This window comes from Epinephelus moara, chromosome 14, assembly GCF_006386435.1.
Source record: "Epinephelus moara isolate mb chromosome 14, YSFRI_EMoa_1.0, whole genome shotgun sequence".
NCBI lineage: Eukaryota > Metazoa > Chordata > Actinopteri > Perciformes > Serranidae > Epinephelus > Epinephelus moara.
In genome coordinates, this window is record NC_065519.1 from 23,192,682 (window position 1) to 23,212,652 (window position 19,971).

At 44.1% G+C, this 19,971-nt stretch overlaps 1 protein-coding gene across 4 annotated transcripts in view; it reads right to left on the reverse strand.

Annotated features, from left to right (window-relative positions):
• Positions 1–19,971, reverse strand: part of LOC126400988 (signal-induced proliferation-associated 1-like protein 1) — a 52,925-nt gene that overhangs the window by 32,557 nt on the left and 397 nt on the right. The window contains exon 1 of one of the 4 annotated variants that reach the window (XM_050062009.1): positions 15,181–15,292. The exons of 2 other annotated variants lie outside the window; for them this stretch is intronic. The gene's annotated coding sequence lies outside the window, so the exon portion shown is untranslated. Of the gene's footprint in view, positions 1–8,163; positions 8,250–15,180; positions 15,293–19,971 lie in introns of those variants that run through there. One more of the 4 variants, XM_050062010.1, reaches the window with a different exon arrangement.

A 19,971-nucleotide genomic window follows, 5' to 3' on the forward strand; every position in this document is an offset into this window, starting at 1 on the left:
GTGGTAGGCTATCTGCAACAAGCTACACAGCATCAGAGCAACACTGATTTGTAATATTAAACTGCTTTATTCAGTGTTTTTACTGGTTTAAGTTGTCGGGTCCATTTGTTTTAGAAAGGAAGAGACCTGCGTGGATAATTCGGCTCGAGTAAAAACCTCCTAAATGTCTTGATCAGAAATAAGATGAGATCACATTAAGTTATCAGAGAAGCAATCAAAGGCATAGATGATATGTATAACAGGAATACATAATACCATGTGAACAACAACATCAGCGCAGTGGCACAGTCAACTGAGAGACGGGTCAAATATTCCCAAGACAATGCAGTTCGTTTGATAATAAAAACATCGATTTACAAGTCAGCGAAAAAGCACAAGTGCAAAATCTCAAGGCTGTAAAGATGATTCAGTTCTCAGAGTGCCTGAGGCAAAGCGTCCCCAGTCAGCCTTTCTTCAAAACACAGGAGTGTTTTCTGACAACAAACCTCTAAACCTGTGCACATACTGCAGCAGAGACCCCTTCTGTTAGTCCACTATCAAGCAAAAAGCAAGCAGCATAAAGACTAACAGGCATAATTCCTGTTCTAGTCAAGCAGTGTGTTGAAGCGCGAATAAAATAATGTGTCTACATGATTCAACATTTCAGAATCAAAAGCCAAAATCAGAGCAAAATTCTTTGCACAAGACCATCATATGAAATGGGCTGGGCAATTTTCAGATTCAGACCCAGCATGCAACAGCTTCATGGTTACATGATAGAAAATCGTCGGCCGGAGGAAATTCAAAAAGGATGACAGAAACATATTGTAACTGTGATCTTTTAATCTGTCACATACGGAAGGTCCCAACTATACACTCCTCTAATGAATGGGCATCAACTCTTTGGGGCATGGGAGTAGACTAAGTGTCTGGAGCAGATTAATAGAAAACTCATTAATAAATTTCCACACAAAAAAAAAAAAAACTCATTCATGTCCTACTAACACCCTAATTTCATGACATGAATAAGAGTGAAAATAGTCGTGGGAGTGTACGTTAAACTGCAGGTCCAGTCCCATGTTGCAGAGCATCCACAGGGACAGACAGAAGTAGAGGAGCAACACACACAATATGCACACACACACACACACACACACACACACGTCCCAGAAAACAGGCCACTAATCTCCTCGCTGACGGACGCGCAGGCAGACGACTGGCTTCATGGTCTTGTCAGATTAAAAGGAAGCAGTGCGGCACAGAGAGTGAAGGAGAGTGTCTTGTGGACGTTTGAGACAGTCAGAGACCCCACAACATAACGCAGTGTCCTTCCAACTCACCCTGCCTCTGGTATTAAACCCCTGCAGAATTAAACAGATCGTTTTTTCCACAACTCTACAGGACATGTCCAAACAGCTTGAGCCTGTCCACTAAATGAGGTTAACGTCCTGTAATTGGGGCGCTGACCTTCCAGCTGGTCTGTCAGGCTTGTCGAGAGATGAGCAAAGCGGTGGTACAGATGCAGATGACGGGGTGCTGATGTCACGCCACACCTCTGCGCTGCTACAATTTGTTGTTCCGGTTGTAGGGACGAGTCTAGACACAGCGGACTGCGCTCTGATAGAGCAACATACCCCTACAAAGACTCAGCCTGCGGGTGACTCAGACAGTGGGCCTTCAGTACACGCATATTTCATGGAATTAAAGGTGGGTGACAGACAGCAGTCAGTCAGCAGAATGAGCTGCGATGAGTCACAAACATGAACCTAGGGTCTGAGTATTTAAAATCTGACTCGTAAAAATCAGAGCAATTCAGGCAAAGAGCTGAGTCATCATTAAAACACACCATGGGATGCCAGACACTCTCAAAGCCAGGGCCTGCTATAGCGTGTATCCCTGTTGCTGAGCTGGCTGGGCTAGCTGGTGTCCCCAAGAGAAAGGACAGCATGCTGGAGTTGAAAGACTGTCCGTCCTGGGTCTCCAGACAGAGAGGGAATGAAGTTTCCCAGTGGACTGGGCAAGTGTTTCCAAAGCTGGGACAAAGGAGCCGAAGGATTGCCCTACAAGCTTGTAATTACTGCGTGCTTGAATGGGGCTAAGGAGCTGTTTGGCTGACACCATTGGCTTTCAAACAGGCACCCTACCATTTAGCCCATTGGCTCGCCCTGTCCCCTAATCTTCCCCTGCTCTAAGGGCTGACTGGGCTGTTGGGCAGCAGGCACAAAGGTCCCTCTGTACTGGGCAAGACTGGGGCCCCATTCCAACATAGTGAAGTCTTTGAAAATTGCCTGGCACGGGAACCTCAGTGTGGCTGTGTATATGAGTCCTGCCAGGAAAACCAAATGAATGAGATGCAAGGGCAACTGCAGAAACAGAGATGGAGCAAACACTGAACCAGAATTTGGAAACAAGGGAAGAATCAAAGAACTAGAAGGATGTATTCATGATGAGCACAGGAGGGCAGAGGACGGGCTCACCTGGACAGAAACATAGCAACGTATGGTTGGGCAATATGTTAAAAAACTGCCACTGGCCATCCTCAGCTCGACAACCAGCAATTGCATACATATTTGCACATGTGTGTGTGAGTGTGTGGTCGATCCACCACAATCTACCACTCAGTCAGAAACACAGCCTCCAGTTGGTCGACAAGTCAGGAACACAGACTCTAAAGTTAACAAACTCAACCCAAGGCATCATGGACAACTGACAACAACAATAACTATTTTCCACACATATAAATAATCACAGCAGACATTCAGTGTCAGATTTATCAGTAAAGTCCTTTACCCAGCTCCTTCAGTCTGCATGTCGAAGTATCTTTGAGCAAGATACTGAACCCTATATTGCTCCTGATGGCTGTTTCATCAGTGTGTGAGTGTGTTAAAAGCTGTGTAGCAGGTGGCATCCTATACGGTAGCCTCAGCCACCAGTGTGTGAATGGGTAAACGTGACTCATAGTGCAAAAAGCACTTTGAGTGGTCGGAAGACCAGAAAGGTGCTACACAAGGGCAGGTCCATTTACCATTTGTTTGTATGTTCATATCTTTTTACATGTTTGAAATAAATATCAACATCAAATTACGTAGTACTATTATGTTGAAGTTAAATGAACTACTGTTAAGATACAGTTAGAAAAGGACTGTTATAATGAAATTAATCAAAGCAGAACCACTTGTGCTTTTATTCTGAAGCACCCGGCTCGTCTTGGGCTGAAAGTGCTAATGTTTTTGCTGTGAACTTATAGCTTCCAGTCAACAGCTAGCTGTTAGCAGAAGGTTAAACTGTTTCAGCTGTGGTGTTAATATGAGAATTTATTCACCGTGAGCAAGAAACAAACTGATAGCTCTCCAGTTCATATATTGGTAATATTTGCAAATCATGCTGATGCTCCATGGTTGCAAAATGCGACTAAGTAGTCACAGTCTGGAGCCCTGCAGATACAAAAACACATGCCTCGCCTGCTCACACACTATTGCCCAAGAGCAATGGTCTGGATGGGCGAGAGAGAGAGTGACTAATCATTTTCCAAACAGTGGTTTCATAGATCCCATGTAGAACAAGCCACAATACACAGAGTATAATCAATACAACACCCATCGCCCCCTACATACTGTACGTCACATTTATTTTTCACTTGCCTGATCAGACCGCATGAGATGTTCCATTTGCCCCAACACTGGGTTTACTTGCCTCATGCAAGCATTAATGTCGCTCCCTGATTCTCCGCTGTCTCTATCCACTGAGCAGCAGTTCTCACTCAAAAAAAGGACAAAAATCACCAAAAAAAACAACAACCAGCAATGCACTGAGCCAACTGCTGATAGCCATTATGTCTCCATGTAATCGCCCATCTCTACACGAAGGCTTACAACAAAAAGCAGAAAATTTCCTGTGTTGTGTTTGTAAGAGTATGACTCACACCACATATGAACTGACAGATGACTGAAATTTGGGGAAGTAACATGGGAAAAACCTGCCGAAAGCTACAGACTGGAGCCAGACTGCAGTTAAACTCTTCCACAGTGAGCAAGCTTTCCCACAAGGCTGTGCACCAGTCAGACAGAAGACTGGAGCTTCAGAAGAAAAAAAAAAAACAGCAGTAATAATAAATCCACTGACTCCTTCTCAGCATCATTTCCTGTCAAGGAGGGAGTTTTTGAGGAGTGAAGGGTTAAACTGAGGTCTTGACACATTCACCGAGGTGTAGCCTGACCACAGCCGCCCATAGGCGCAACAGATGCGCAGGAAGTAACAAAGCATCTCCACCACTCCCCTGTCTCCCATCTGCTCTTTTTTTAAAACTCTTTTTCTGTCTGCTCCCTCCCTCCTGTACGTGCATCTGGCTGAGCACCAGGCACAAACCTGCCCGCCTGATTGAGCAAACCTGAGAACCTGACACCCCCAGAGAAAAACAGGCAGGCCCGCTGGCAAACAAACGATACTAGCATCATCCAACCGCGAGCCGACATTCTGGAATTTCACCAATTTCAGTGGAGGAAATGATGAACGTCTGTGGAGGGGAGGGGAGCTGGGAGGGGGGAGTGGGGAGGGGGAGTAGGGCATGTTCGGGCAACTTCTTAGAGAGAAGCGCAACACTGACTGTCACAGTGATAGTCTGTTATAAAACACTTTAAAGTCTGCCACCACTTTAAAACCACAGTCCTCCATCTTTGCAGCCAAGTTGCACTGAAAGCTTTGATCTATGAAACACCAGCTCCGGATGAAGTAGAACGCCGCGATGAAATGAGAACTGAACCAACGAATTGTTCAACCGACCACACATGCAATGCAAACACCGCGTGTCGTTGGAGCGCTTCAAAAACCGGTGGCAGCGGATCGACATTCATCATCACCATTGTTCTGTGATGTGCTGCCGCTCTGCCCCGTCTCTGGGCCCCTCGCTATCACTGCAGCACAGTTCAGTGAGTAATGGGCATAGCTAACCACTGGCAAAGTGAATTTCACTCACAGCCTTACACAAGAAGACAGCTCTGGAGGAGCGCCAGGATATATTCATTGCCATTATCTCCAGCAGGGTGTCCTCGATCCTTCCTCTCTTCTTATCCAGAAGTACTCCACCGGGGTTTCACATTTAACGTGAGAGAGACAGCAGGATAAATAGACACTTGAAACACTTGACATAGTTTATAGTTAGAAATGGTAAACCCTGTCTGATTTCCAGTGTCATTATCTGGGTGGGCCGGGGGCTTGACAATGAAAGCCTTTGTCCAGCTCCTAGAGGACCATTTACCTCTTAAAAAAAGCTAATTGCATTGCTAACAGCTTAGGTGGTCTGCTTGTCCAGAGTAAAGAGGGATCACTGCTTCTTATACTCTAATCTATTAGCTTCCCCGTCAAAACAAAAAGATGAAAAAGTCCAAACTCTTAAACAGGCTTGTATTCCATTGATTTAAAGTATGTAAAGCCATCACCAACAGAAACTTTACAACTTTATGGTCCATAAATACATTAATCTACAGAGGGCCAAGCCAGAGTTGGTTCTGTGCCGTATATGCGCCGTGGTTTTATAGATGACTTGTCTTTATTGAGGAGGTTCAGATTTAAGCTTTAAAAGGCTGTACGTTATAAAGAGCAATGGAGAGGAGGCAGTGTGCTGCTGCCTGAAGAGGAATGTAAAAAATTCTAATGAGGTGGCTGCCTGGCTGCGGTTTAAAAAAGGTTTAAAAAAGTGGAAGTCTGCTCAAGGCTGCACTTTCCCTCTCCCTGCCCTCTCCGCCCGCTTCCAACCCTGAGACTCCATTAGAGAGACAGTGAGCTCCTGATGCACATGGACAGGTACACGCACAGACAATGGCTCACACGCATGACAAAGCAGAACCTTGGAAATTAAACACCAAATTCTGCAGAAACTACAAAAACACGAACCAGTCGATTTGGCTCATAAGAATAAACTCACGGGACAATAGCTATTTCTGGGTAAGACGATCCAAACTGCTTGTTTCTGCAAACATCAAAGACAGCACGTCTCTGTCCCCTGCCGGCTCGTGGAGATTCTATTTCTGCAATACCTGTCTCAAACTAAAACTTGCCATTCTTGGAAATCACATGTTTTAAATGCAAGTTATAATCTCTGTGTAGAGTCCAACAGAATGGTGCAGGGATCATGTTTACTTGGTGGCCAACCTGGAGGCTAGCGTCACCCTGGTTCCCTTGAGAAAAAAAGCAAATGGAATTTTTAGATTACTGCAAAAAAATAAACTCCATGGCAAACAAAAGTTTATGATACTTACATAAATTAACACAGCTTTTATGATTTTGAAAGCATAAACGCAATAACTTTAAGTAAAAAGCTAACGTTTGACTATAAACGTACTACATCACAGTCGCATGACTTCATTATCACCATCACAATGAGGCTGTAAAGCATGATGATGTTCTGTAGTCTCATTTAGTCACTTGTTAACAACCGCCTTTTTCAAGACATATAATGGCTTCAAAATTCACAAGTGGGGTATTTATTGACGTATTTTATGTTTTAAAACAAAACATGAAAGTCTCGTAAGCTTGTGTTAACCACAGACCCTATTTCAGGCATCTGACCAAAAACCAATTTAAAAAAAAAAACTTTCTACTTTGAGACAAGGGAATAAGGAGAGCAGAAATGCTAACTCATTTCCATGTTTTAGGACTGATTCCTGCAGCACTCTGTCAAACATTTTGTCTCCCTTACCTCTCTTAATAGCAATGGACAATAAATGTTTCGTAAATAAACATGGCGGCGATGTTTAACTCTGCAGCAGTGTTTCTGGCTTAGTTGGGCACCAAACTGTGCCCAGCAGGAAGTGTTTGCAGGTGGGAAGTGGGATTATGTCCTTGTTGCACAACAATAGATGCAAGGTTGTGAATTGTAGCCCTCTCAACCACAATCATTGTTAAGTCTGGACCACTTTAGTCAAAGAAAACTTCATGGCTCTGTTCTGGGGCGTCTCAGCCTTTCCTAGGCCTACGCACAAAGCCTGAGGCAGAGAGAGCAAACCTCCCTGCCCTTCCATGTGCCTACATGGAAAGCCTAAGGCTGGGAGAGCAGCATCAATGACAAACAGAAATGACATTAATAAGTCAGACACAGTAGGAAAAGGAGGAGCTGGGGTGGAGGTGGGTTGCAAAGCGGCTTGCAGAGGAAGCAGCAACAGTAGGCAGGCCAGAGCAGTTTAAATAGGGCGCCCTGAATGACATTCACCAATTGGCTGCATAGAAAGGAATCATGTGATCTATCAGCTGACTCCCTTCCATCAATCAGCTGCTCCATCAGTTGATTGGCTGTTTGAGATCAGCTGATGTAGCTGGGATGTGAGCTGAGCTTGACACCATGTCCTGCCTGAACTAACGCTATGCTCAATTTCTTTTCAATCTTTTTATGAGGTTATGAATAAAGGCAGTATGTCCGAGGAAAGTTACATCCCTATATCTGCAGTGTGTGACCTATCATATATCTCTATTGAGACTTCAGAGCCTTTCCCACTGCACGAAAAACCCCACTAACATCTGGCTTTTGTATTTCATGAGGAAGGAAAGCTCTAATCTGCTCTGATCGGCAGTGATGGAAATACTATACTCCGGACTCGCTAATTTTAGCTACTTTGCCAGAATGATGCAATGACAAACTGCCACAAAATATCATCCGTCCAAGCAGCACTCGAACATTATGTAAAATTTGGTCGGCAAACAGTTTCAGAGAAAGACTGAATAAGTAAGAGATATAAAAAAACAAGTAACCACCATTGCATTTTCACTGGCCTACATGCCGCTTTCTACTGTTTTTTAACCTGTTTTCCAGCTTGTCTGTGACATTGAACGTGACACACCAGAAAACCCAGCAAAAAAACCCCCCATTTTTCATGGGTTTCAGTTGTTTAAAAAGCCCACATACAGGCACTAATTTTGCTGGAAGAAGGGTATACTGTAAACTTTGCTGTACCCATGTTTCATGAACTGAAATCTGACAACTCTTTTAAGCAAAGTACTACATTTCAATAAGTTCTGGTCACTTCCAGAGTTTAGTAGTAAAGAAGTACGGTAGTAATGTGAAGTAGTGTAGTAGAAGTAGCAGTAATAGTAGCAGTGGCAAAGGTGGTGTGTGTGTGTGTGTGTGTGTGTGTGTGTGTCGAAATGTAGTTACAGACACAAGTCTTGTGTAATCACCGGTGATCAGGGATTTACCTGTTAGAGCTGTCTGGTAGAAATGGGTCAGACACCTGTTGATCACTGGCAGGTTCTCCAGTCAGATGGACGTGGCTTTTGTGTGTGCAAGTGTCACTAGACTGATGAGGCACCATAAAGATGAATGCAGTAAACCTTGCCACGAGTGTTGGTGTTGTGCCAAACACTGATGACTAAAACCCAAAGTTCACCCTGTCAACGGCCACAAGACTCTTATCAGCGGCTACAGGTGCTTGATATGCACACTCACATTGTAAACTTTAGCATTTTTGGGCTATTGTGGCTAAGTTTAACTATTCAAAATGAGGAAAGGTCTCTTAGATCACCAATAATTTGCTGCTTCATTAAAAAAAAAGCTGAAACAACAAATTCCTGGACCACTGCAGCCTGGGTACACATACTATGGGAAGGGGAAGAGCTATGTAGATTAAATACAAGCAAACTCCCTAAAAGCACATTTTTGAGCTTTTGTTTAATATTAATCTAATTTTGTCTTTCTACTTTGTTACTGAGCACAGACCAGTCAGTTCAACACATCAAGAGAGCCAGCCTGCTGAGGTTCACTGGAAAGCCAAACACACTTTGATATCAGGTAGCACAACCAACACAGGAGCTTCAGAAAACATCTTGAGACATTTAATATGACAATTCCACCTCAATCCTGCTGCTCTGCACAGAAAACTTACTGGCAACCGTTCTCACACAGGCAGGCAGCCAAAAAGCGCACCAGTTCCTCCAGGTGAAAAGGATCTGTGATTTATATGGGAATGCTTCTGTGTGTGACTTCTGAGAGAGAAAGCTTTCAATTTCAAACTAACCCCAAGCTCTTGGAAAGTCTCCCTCACCTACTGTTTCTACTGACAGCTCCTATAAGAGGCAGTCATGCATCTGATTTTAACAACTGTAGGTTTATGGCTGCTATATTGGAATATATCCACTTCTTACATTGTAGTACGCAGCCATTATTTGCTGAACTGCGCAACCAGGCCACTTGGATTAAACCCCAATGCAATGGGAGCATTTCCCAGCAGTGTGCCTTGTTAAACAGGGCATTGTGGGCCGGGGCGGAGAGCCGTTTACAGGGGCACTGCATTTCCTCTGTTCCCCTAACAAAAGGTAAAGATGCCCATCTGAAAAGCAGTGAACCTATGTGTTACAAAACAAATACTCCCAGCTCAGCATGGGGCTGGCACATGCCTCTGTGTGTGTGCTCAAGTGTGTGTGTTGGGATGAAGCAGTTTCCATCAGTTGAGGATTAAAATAGAAGGGATGCGAGAGTAGCAGCGGTATAATTAACAGTGTTGATGTGAGAAGGAGGGCTGAGTGAATAGTTTGTGTGTTTGCCGTCTATAATTCCGCCTCTCCACGTGCCAGAAGACGGGGGATGGGGCTCAGCCAGGGGGCCCGCCAAACACTTCCCCAAGCCTGCTATTACTTCATTCTCTGATCACAGGCACTCACGAGCAAAACAAATCAAGAGTAAAGCCCGCAGTGCTGCTCACACATCTTATGTATCTAGCATGTTAAGACTCATTTTGACTGGTGGACTGGATCGATGTCACATCACTGCCAGCAGCAGCAGATTTGTGGAGCGATAGGAACATCTGAACAAGGATAAACAGAGTGGGTCAATCACTCAATGTCAATAAGGTCATGGTCTTTTGATTGTACGAAGGCCCGTGCCGGACATGATGTGTTTCGGTGTGACGTGTGCACCGCTGTCTGCTCGAGGCTGGGGGCATCCAGTGGTCACACACTCTGCATGCCAGAGAACCCTGCTGTGTGCATGTGTGTGCCCATCAGCGATTACCGGTCACTTGCCCACTGCCAGTCCTAGCTGGGCCCACGCCAATACAGCCATTTACTCCCGTGGCCCATGGCTACTGACAGTGGAGATAAAATGGAGGCAGTCAATAATATTCCTGAAAATCATCATGCTTAGAGACAACAAGCATGCATGACACAAGCAGATATCAATTACTGGAATAACCAATCATGTAGCCCCATTGCTGCTATTGGAAACAAACTAATCAGTGACTACATTAAGTCTATATGCACAAAATTGCTCTGTTATTTTGCCTTTATTCCGAAAAGGACAATAATCCTACTAAGGTGTAGGGGTGGGAGATATAGCCCTAAAATAATATCACGATATTTCAGGGTATTTTTGCGATAATGATATAATTTAGGAACAAAGACCTGCAATAAAATAAGGGCCATAGTTTTATAGCTTGCCTTCAAATATTCAGTAAAAACTAAACAAAAATGATCTCTCATTTCTTTAGTCTGTGAAAAACAGTAACTCAGAGTGAGATTCAGATTCTGTGCACAATATTAATAGTACAACATAATAAAATCTTCCACAAATCACAAATTACACATTTAAACAGTTCCCAAATACAAAAAAATGTACCCTGTGACCTATTTAAATCAACAGGTGACTTCCTTCTCTTATTGCAAAATCCTAAATGACTGAGTTGTTTTTTTCCCACCTGGACCTTTATGCTCTGCCATTTCTCCTCTAATCATTACGCTGTAACCTCTGACAGGCTGTTATGATACATACATGTAGTTTTTTGTCGAGCCACGAGCATCACGTAGGTTTACATTGCCAAAGGTTTACGATCACCGACTCCAGTGCGCGCAAGGTGGGAGAGGAGAGGGAGAGACGCTGTGCTGCTGCCAGAGGAGCCACTGAATGAGTTCCCTCTGAGCGATAACTCACTAAAAGATTCTGAGAGGTCCAGATCTGTTCATAAAACATTCAGGACGCCACAGTTTATTACACACTACTGAAGCTGCTCCTCTTTTTGGAACCACCAAGCAGTCTTTTATAAGCAACAATATTCCTTTCAGCCATGCTTGTTGCTGCCCTGAGTAACAGTATGCCGTCAATATGTCAACAAGTCGAAATATCGCGAGTATCACAATATGAATTTTTCACAACATATTAAAAATTATACCAGTATTAACGTGAACAAGATGATATGGCACACACCCACTAAGGTGTTTACATGACTAATGAAAATGAGTTTTCCATTAATATTCCTGTTTCCAGGCAGTTGTGCATACTCTGATTAACGTGCCCAAACAGGTCGTTTATCATGTCAAAATATGGAAAAGTAGACAGATGACTTCTTTGCATTAAAATAATATATTTTTTTAAAGTTTTCCATTGGTAGCGTACTTGTTTGACGGTCCTCAAAAGGTTGGCGTCTCAATATTTGCGTATATGAAAAAATCTGTTGATATCCAAGTCTTTAATAATGTGGGCTTTTCTTTTGGGTAGACATCTTCACCCCAGTCCTGCAAACTGTTGACCAGTTAGTTCACGTATGAGATATCCATGACAATGCACAGAGTTGACCGCAAATAGACAAGAAGCACCAGCTGCAGCAAAACCCCAATTGAAATGCATATTCTGAATGCGCTGAATACACATCCAAAGAATGCACCTAAAATCTGAATAATACCAGGATATCCCACATACATAGTCATTCATTCATAACACTGTCTCATTCAGAATAATAGTAGAATATTAGTGTACATGTAAATGTAGTCACTGTTTACATTTTAAACCTGCTAGTGAGAGCTTAGAGGACAATAATGTTGGTGTCCCAGTTGTCTTGGGTCAGTGAGCCTCCGGGTCCAAACTGCTGTTGCTTGCAAGTTTAGTCTTATCAACCGTTACTGCTCTATTTCAAACTGCAACTGTGAGATTTTATGCATAAGCAAATTTGTTGTATGCAAGTGTGTGTTTTGGACGAGGACAGGGCCTGGGTGAGAGCACTTAGGTCTTCGTGTACAACTGCGTATGAGCAGCAAGGTCAGTCGACAGTGGCCCGACAGATTCTCACAGCGGAGGTGTCAATATGACAGATGCCTGTGATGTTTGGAAGTCATCCACTGCCCTGTCCTTTCACATCCTCCGCCCGATTACACAGGTAGCAAACAAGCCAAATCGCAGAGGGCCATGAAGACAGAATCCTAATGAGACCACCCTTACCACAATAAAGTGCATTTTAATTTATTGCTAACTCACAGTTAATCAAGCGTTCAGAGGGAAAAACACAGCCTGTGTGCCCATGCAAACACCAACCTTGTATTTGTTGCTAAAACACAGACACATTAACTGAATGCTCAGATCAGATAACAGCCTGGCAGGAGAAAAGAATGAAAACACTGTCAGCAACAAAGACACAGATAGCTCACAGGGAACGTGAAACCCACAATAGGAACTCTTTGTGTTGCTAAACTGGGATTTTAAGAATGGAATACTTTGGCAATGACATGTTGGTTTGTTTTTCATTTTGACGGGGCTGTCTCGACAGGTTGTGGCAAGGTGATGTTATGGAAATGGAGCAGTTGTGATGGCTTGATAAGGCCGTTTGGGAAGGGTCGGGACCCTGCTGAGCAAACATGAGAAACATGAGCTTCACTGCAGCAGCAGCAGCATTGACCACAAGCTACTTAAAAGGCCCCCGGAGAATGCAATCAAATCTATCATACGATGCTCTACACATCCTTTAGAGTTCATTTTCATCAGTCAAACTGAGCTATCAATCGATCAACAGCTGCTTGGCCGACAAATACACCTCTGCAGCAATCTGAGTAAAGCCCATCGACTAATTTGATTACAGAGATGAATAGCCATAACGGGATGCATTTCAACCGGGCAAGGATTCCCCACAGACTAATATCAGTGACAGAGGAGCACGAGAGCACTGCTAGGAAACAATAGGATCCTTAGCTGACAGAGCAGCAGTCAAAAGGAGAACACAGGCAGCCATCGGGGAAGGCCAGAGTCAAGGTGAAAGCTTGATTAATATCCCCTCACATTGGCCAAATAGCTGCTGTGCTGCCACCACACATTAATTGTGTGCCTAGCGCACAAAATGTACTCTACAATTTTGTAATTAACCCTTTTTAGTTTGCAAGGAAGAAGGCGGTAACATAGGATCTTGCCAGATAAGCGATTTAACAAGGTAACAGCAGCACAGGCTGCAGTGCAGGGGACACGGGGAAAGCTTCTGTGTGAGTTGACATAAGAACCAGCGCAGTGAAAAGGGGGGGCGACAAAGGAAGGGCTTATTATCCTCACAGAAAACCTCAGGGGGATTCTCTGCCATGTCTCTGGAGAAGCCTGGCTGGCTGCGTTGTCCCCTACAGCTTGGAGGGCAGCCTAATTCCCCCACTGAGGACTCAGTGGAAAGCTCAGGTGTGCCTCTGTAATCAGCATTACTGTGCTGAAATGAAAAGTAGTTTCTAAACGTACAGCTCTGCACGTGGAGAGGCTCGAGGGGGACTAAAAAAACACGACAACAGTGTAGCAAAGTTCTACACATAAACCATTTCCAGTCATTGATTTTGGCACGTGTCCCGTGCATAGCCCAGTGCACTTCCAGTCCAATTATAAACAGTCGGGCCGCAGAGTTAATCAATTCATACAGAGTCATTTAGACTGCGATAAGTCAGCTAGTGTTGCATAACAGTGGTGCCCTGCTGCTGGCACAGTCTGTGCCAGAAAACCACAGTGCAAACCTGCACGGCGTTCTGCTGCTGGCCTGCACTGCACTGCACTGTGCTTACTGGCACACTCATGCCAGCTCTGCAACTGTGGTTTATCATGTCTCTGAGCCAGTTCCATGCAAACCACATCTCATTTTAAACAGCGCAGTGTTTAAAGTACAAAAGACCACTGGTTTTGAAATGAACGACAGCACAAAAAGCAACCACATTAACATCTGCTTCATTAATCAGACAACATCTGACACTTGTCCCAGTAATTCTTCAGTTTTAGTCTTGGTTCATGGATACAGGGTGAAGCAGAATGCAATTAACACGGCCTCCCTCCCCTTTATCCCCCCGGCTGACAATAATCAGGACTTTGCATCCCCAAAAGGAGGAGGATGAGAGCATGCAAGTTTTGACTGGAGCTCCCTCATTTGCATCTGCCAGAGTACCAGAGTGGTTGCCTGAGTAATGTTGGTAATTTAACACCTAATTTCTGGGGTCAGTTAAAAAAAAGAGCACAGCAGCAAACCAGGATGTGTACAGGTGCCGGCTTTCTCTTTCTAGTAGCAAACACCCACTGGTGACTTCCTCCTAATCAGCATTCAAGGCGAGTATGAATGCCATGTAAACACAAACACGGCACCAACAACACCTCCTCCCTGAGCTTTAACAGTAATGATACGAGGCACTCTCAGAGCAATATCTACATGCATGTATTCTGCAAACACATGCCCATGTTGATATTTACAAGACAGCTTTCAGTCTCAAATGTGTTTCTCGTGTTGCGACGCTGTCGGCAGGCAGGGTATCCAGGAATACATCAATGAAACACACAGGAAACAGGCAGCCAGAGAGGAAAGGCTGGGAAAGCAGCCATGTTTGTTATTAACCGGCCCTATCTGCCCTTTGCACCTGGAGCAACATGGGAAAAAAGAGTATGGCCTAATTCATCAGACACTGTTCTGTTGTACACTGCTTAATGCATTTAGTTTAACATCAAAATTGAGTGTATGTTTTTGAGAGCTGCATGCACACACTGCAGGAGTGAGAGTGGGACATTTTCCTACACTTCACTCAGTCCACCTGAACTTCTATTTGTTTAAAAAGTCATTTGAGTCTCGCAAAAGACGCCTTTGGTTCACAGTGGTCTCATTCTTCTGTCGGCTTTACTGAGAGCAAAGCAGGAACTCACAGGGTGGAAAAGGATTCCCTGGATCCAAAGCAAAGGATGTGGAATTTTGGAGCAATATGAGGAGGGATTTTTTTGAGTTTCAGTACAGGAAACAAAGCACAACACAAACTACAGACAGAGTGCTTTCACTATTCTAAAGGACAGTTTTTGCGCAGGGTTCAGAGAGTCAGGTTTTCCAGGAGAAAACCTCACACGGTGTATTGTTGTGCCAGCATTCCTGTTTTACTACACCTCGGATGGTGAACGTGGCTCCTGAAAGTTTAGGAAAACAGTTGTAAGCATGCACAGGAATGAGGACAAGCTGAACAGACCTGTCTACGCATTGAGATCTGTTTTGAGCTCAGCCATGACCAAGCCCTCACGCATTCCTGCCTGCTTCTCAGATTTCTGTCCACAGGAGGGACAACAGCAAAAAAAAAAAAAACTCTGTGGTTTTTTTGTATGTGGAATTATTTTTCCACCGCTGCCCACACAGGCTCTGCATGGGGCACAGGCCTGTAACGCCGCTTGATGTTTTGATTTTTCTCCGAGCAGAGTTCTGTGAGCCGTTCCAGCGCGAGTGTGCGCAGGCCAAGCACGGAGACAGTGTAGCAACTGGCAGACATGTCGAGACAATACCGAGCACGTCATCGCTGTGTGGCAGGGGAGATAGCCTGCAGCAGAATATCATCATCATCATCATCGTCGTCGTCGTCAGAATTCCACATTTCATTATGGAAAGTTTTTTTTTCTTCCTCTCACTTTGAGTTTTTCTTAAGTGGTTGTTTGTCAAAGGTTTTTTTTTTTCCTCCGTCTTCCGATCCCTGAGCCATGTCGTACTATTTTCAGCATGTATGAGGTTTGATGGGAGCAGAGAAGGGGAATTACACAGTGTCTGATCTCTGCATGACTGTGGGTTTTGGTTTGGGGTTGAGAATTGGACGCAGCATGACAGAACCAGTCACACAGAGGTTGCTTTAGTTCATGAGCGAATGAGTAACAGACCACCGAATAGAGACCCAACTGTTAATCAGGTAAGGCCCAGATCAGAGTCTTAAGGCAACACATTGCACCTGTCCCACTCAGTGGTGTAGTGGTAGATGATGAGATGGGTGTGCTACCGTGGATGGATTACTAAACGGGCCCCAAAGTCTCAGGGTACCCTCTGGCCTTCACTTACAAAATGTCAAGTTAGCACGTACTGAGCAGGTAGGGCCTTAAAACGACCACAAAACAACCAAAAAAATACAACAAGTTACCTCAAAGAGACACAAAATGACCACAAAGAGATGCATAACAACCTCTAAGAGATGCAAAACCACCACAAACTCTGTGTGTCTTGCTCCTATGTAGGAGAGGTGGTGGGGCTCTTTGCATATCTGTGCCCTGGGGCCCACTGTCTCTTAATCTGAGTAGGTTACCATAGGGGGAAGTGGGTATACTCCCCTATATATTCCAATGGCTTTCTAGCTGACAGAAAAAGAGGTTGATATACCTTGTCTACCTGCGTATACCCTCCACCACACCACTGGTCCCACTACTGAGCTCCCTCAGTGTCGTGAGCCCCACACAATCTCCCACATACATAATTACAGTGTCCGAACTGCCGTGCATTTTTCTGCAAGGTTAAAATCCCCCAAACTTTGTAGCAGGTGGGGTGAAAAAGAGGGGGAATTTTTCCTTTGTCTGCACGCATTTACTCTGTGACAGTGCGCTGAAAAGGGATTACATCATCACTATTGTAGCTTCGGAGCCCTCTGCTTTCCTCCATTGGCTGGCATACAGTGGACCGTCCGATCCAGACAAAGACAGAGCATTCCAACAGTTTAGCAAGCAGGAAGCGCGGACCCGTAGTCACACCTCATTACAATCAAACTCATCAACCCCCCTCGGGTCAACAGCGAAAAGACAATCACACGGAAAAACCGCCAGAGGTGATATTACCATCAAGTCATTTGACTTCTGACTACAGGCTGACTAACGTCAGCCAGGCGCATCACTCATGTTAAAACTGACGGAGCTTCCCCTTTTTTTCTTGGTGTATTTCAGGCGATTACTTAAGGTTGTGTCAAAACTCATGACTCATGTTGGTGTCACTCGAGATAAACAAGCATGAAGACACTGGCCTTGTAGCTGACATTGGCTGCACTGGTGCACCAGATCATCCAGGGTCACATCTGAAGGTCTGTTTAGTCTGTCATCAGTAACAGGCAGCTAGAGGTGACAGGGGCGGCAGCCAGTCAAGTATGACTACACATTTACAAAAGATGAGATCAAGAAGTGTGAGAATTTTGCAACTTTAAAGGAGCAGCATGTCGGATTTTGTAGCATGCAGCCAGATGAAACTTCTCTGTTTGCTAAGCATGAGCTCCTGGTTAGGATTCTTTCGATGTCTATTGGTCAGGAAGTTTTTTACCAGGAGCTGAACTATCTGCAGAAGTCTCTTCCTCTCCAAAACAAACAGACCCGCTGATTTAAGCCAATAAAAACACTAAGTAAAGCAATCAGTTCCAATGCTGTTCGGATTGCCAAAGAGGAGCTGCTTACTCTGACAGATGTGAAAATGCTAAAATGCAAATGGCCCTGTCTGGAGCCAGTGTTTGGTTTGTCCATTCAGGGCTACTGTAGAAATGAGGTGGTGCAACATGGCTGACTCTGTAGGCGAGGACCTGCTTCCTATGTAGATAAAAACGACTCATTCTAAGGTAACAAAAACATGACACTTCTTATTTTCAGGTGATTATACACTAAAGAAAATATAGGTATTATATTACATTCCATTTCTGCTAATATATACCCCCAAATTCTACACACTGCACCTTTAAGACTTTGTTATAGTAACCCAGGAGGTAGCACATCACTGGGAAAACAGTGCGGCCAAGAACCCACTTTATGACCATCAAACCAATAAAGAACAATGCCCTTTGAACTCGAGAATTAATCATAACAATAATCTCATTATTCCTTATAAAATGTAAACAGTTAATTTAAGCATTTCGTGATGGCCACTTAGCATAATTGCAGCCCACACATTCCAGAGTGGCAAATTATAAAGCAGCACAATGCTCCTCTTGTTGTTGTCTTTTATCTCTGCTCGAGCTATTCCCTTCGAGCCAGTGCACAAGAGACAAAAGAAACATAAGCTCAACTTAGCAACAGGAAGCATCCCTGCATTGCACGTTAGAAAAAGACTCATGCGACAAATGAGGCACAATAACTATTGTTATTGTTGTGCGAGAAGTATGATGTAAAATAGAAACTCTGTCCTTCAGTCATGAAGCAGGGGGGAGGAATATTTATGCTGATAAGAAATGTGAGAAGCAGCAGCTTTTTTTTTCTCAAGGAACAATCGTGTTTGGAGTTTACATTTAGCAATGCTGTAATTACAGTGGGTGGGACACATCCCCTCTAATATGTACCCTGCAATATATTGATAAAAATGTAGGTATAAATAAAAAAAATAACAAACAAATGGGAGCAAATGTAATTGTAACCATAAAAAAACTTAGGAAATTGCTTTTTTTTATGACTACCAGATCTAGTATTAAGTTGTACTGCAGTTTGGCATGTGATTTTTCCACGTGGTGTTGCCGTACCCAAGCAGAACACAGCTCACAGGGCGTATTTAGCTAACGTTAATGTCTGTATTGTGCTATATTCGTCATAGCTGATGTGAAGGCTGAGTAAAGTGTCAATCACTTGTGTAATGCATGTGTAATTCATTCAGACAGTAGTAGCTTTCATTCACTGCATATTCATATGGTGTATAGCCGTGCTTGCTCAAGATAAATAATATATAATACAGAAAATATGAGTGAATTTTTTTTCTGCAGGGGAACCCCAACAGATTTGGTCCCCCCAATGGTGACTCCATAGCTACGGCCTTGACATTTAGGCACAGATGAAAGTACATCATATAAGCCTCACACTGCTATGGCTGCAAGTCTCACTAAATTAAATGTTTAGACCCACATGTGCAGTCATCTTATCTTAACCTTGACTGGTATTTTTGTTGGCCCATTGTGCCACATTAAAACAGAGCATGCACACTTCCCCCTCGCAGCAATACAAAGCTCCTGCATTTGAATTAGATTCATTCTTTATAGGAAATCCCATCAAAGAAAGCAAGACGCAGTCCAGTGTGAATAACAGCAGCGATTTAGACGGGACAAAGCTGAGATTAGACTCACCGCAAGTAAGAAAAAAAAAATTGCAGTGCAGTGTATGATCAGTCATGCCCACCGCAGGTCAGCTAAGCCTATCAAGAATGCCAAAAATCCCTGATCCCTGCCAAATCCTAAACTCCAGAGCTTCCTTTATGCACCTGACTCGTGCCAAGTTAGCCAACAAGCTACTGGAGCAGTTCAGTGCCCAGTGAGTGTTAAAGTCCCATCTGCATGGTTGTGACTGGTTTGTTACAGCTGGTATTTTGTAAATGTGCTAGTTTAGGGCACAGTGGTGCATATGTTTGAACTTTGAAAGGTTGGCACAGTTTCCTGGTTGCTGCTATTTAACAAACCTCTGTTTGCCTTGTTGCCCTGCATTGCCAAATCTGCTTCCTCTGTATATTCCAAAAAGTTCCTATGACTGGTTTTGGGTATATTCTGCACACTATGCATGGATAAATCAGCAAAAGGAGGGTCTGGTGTCATGTGTGTAGACAGGATTTAACATCTAACATGGTGTATTGATTAAGCTGAACCTTATCCACCATTCATCTTGGCCTTATCTGACCAATACATGATAACCCAGGCAAGGCTGTACATATCAGAGCAGATGTGGCACAAGGAAATCACCTGCCTTGAAATCCCTCCTCGTGTGGCAACAACACACCATGCTGAAAAACACAGGTTTTCGGGTGGTGACAGTTACACAAGCACACACATCCAACATGAAGTGGGGTATGTGCACGACAGGGCTACCACCTGTAAATCGTCACCCCAAAGCAGTGCCTAGAACAATGCCCTTGACATATACAACGACGCGGCGGGTACATGTACCCTGACAGCCCCGGTGATAGTCGGGTAGAAACGTTTCTCACCGACTCCACTGTTAGTTAAAGGGGAGGAAAACACTGGCACTGATTGCGCACTGGCTCCACACTGCACCTTCATACGGCACAA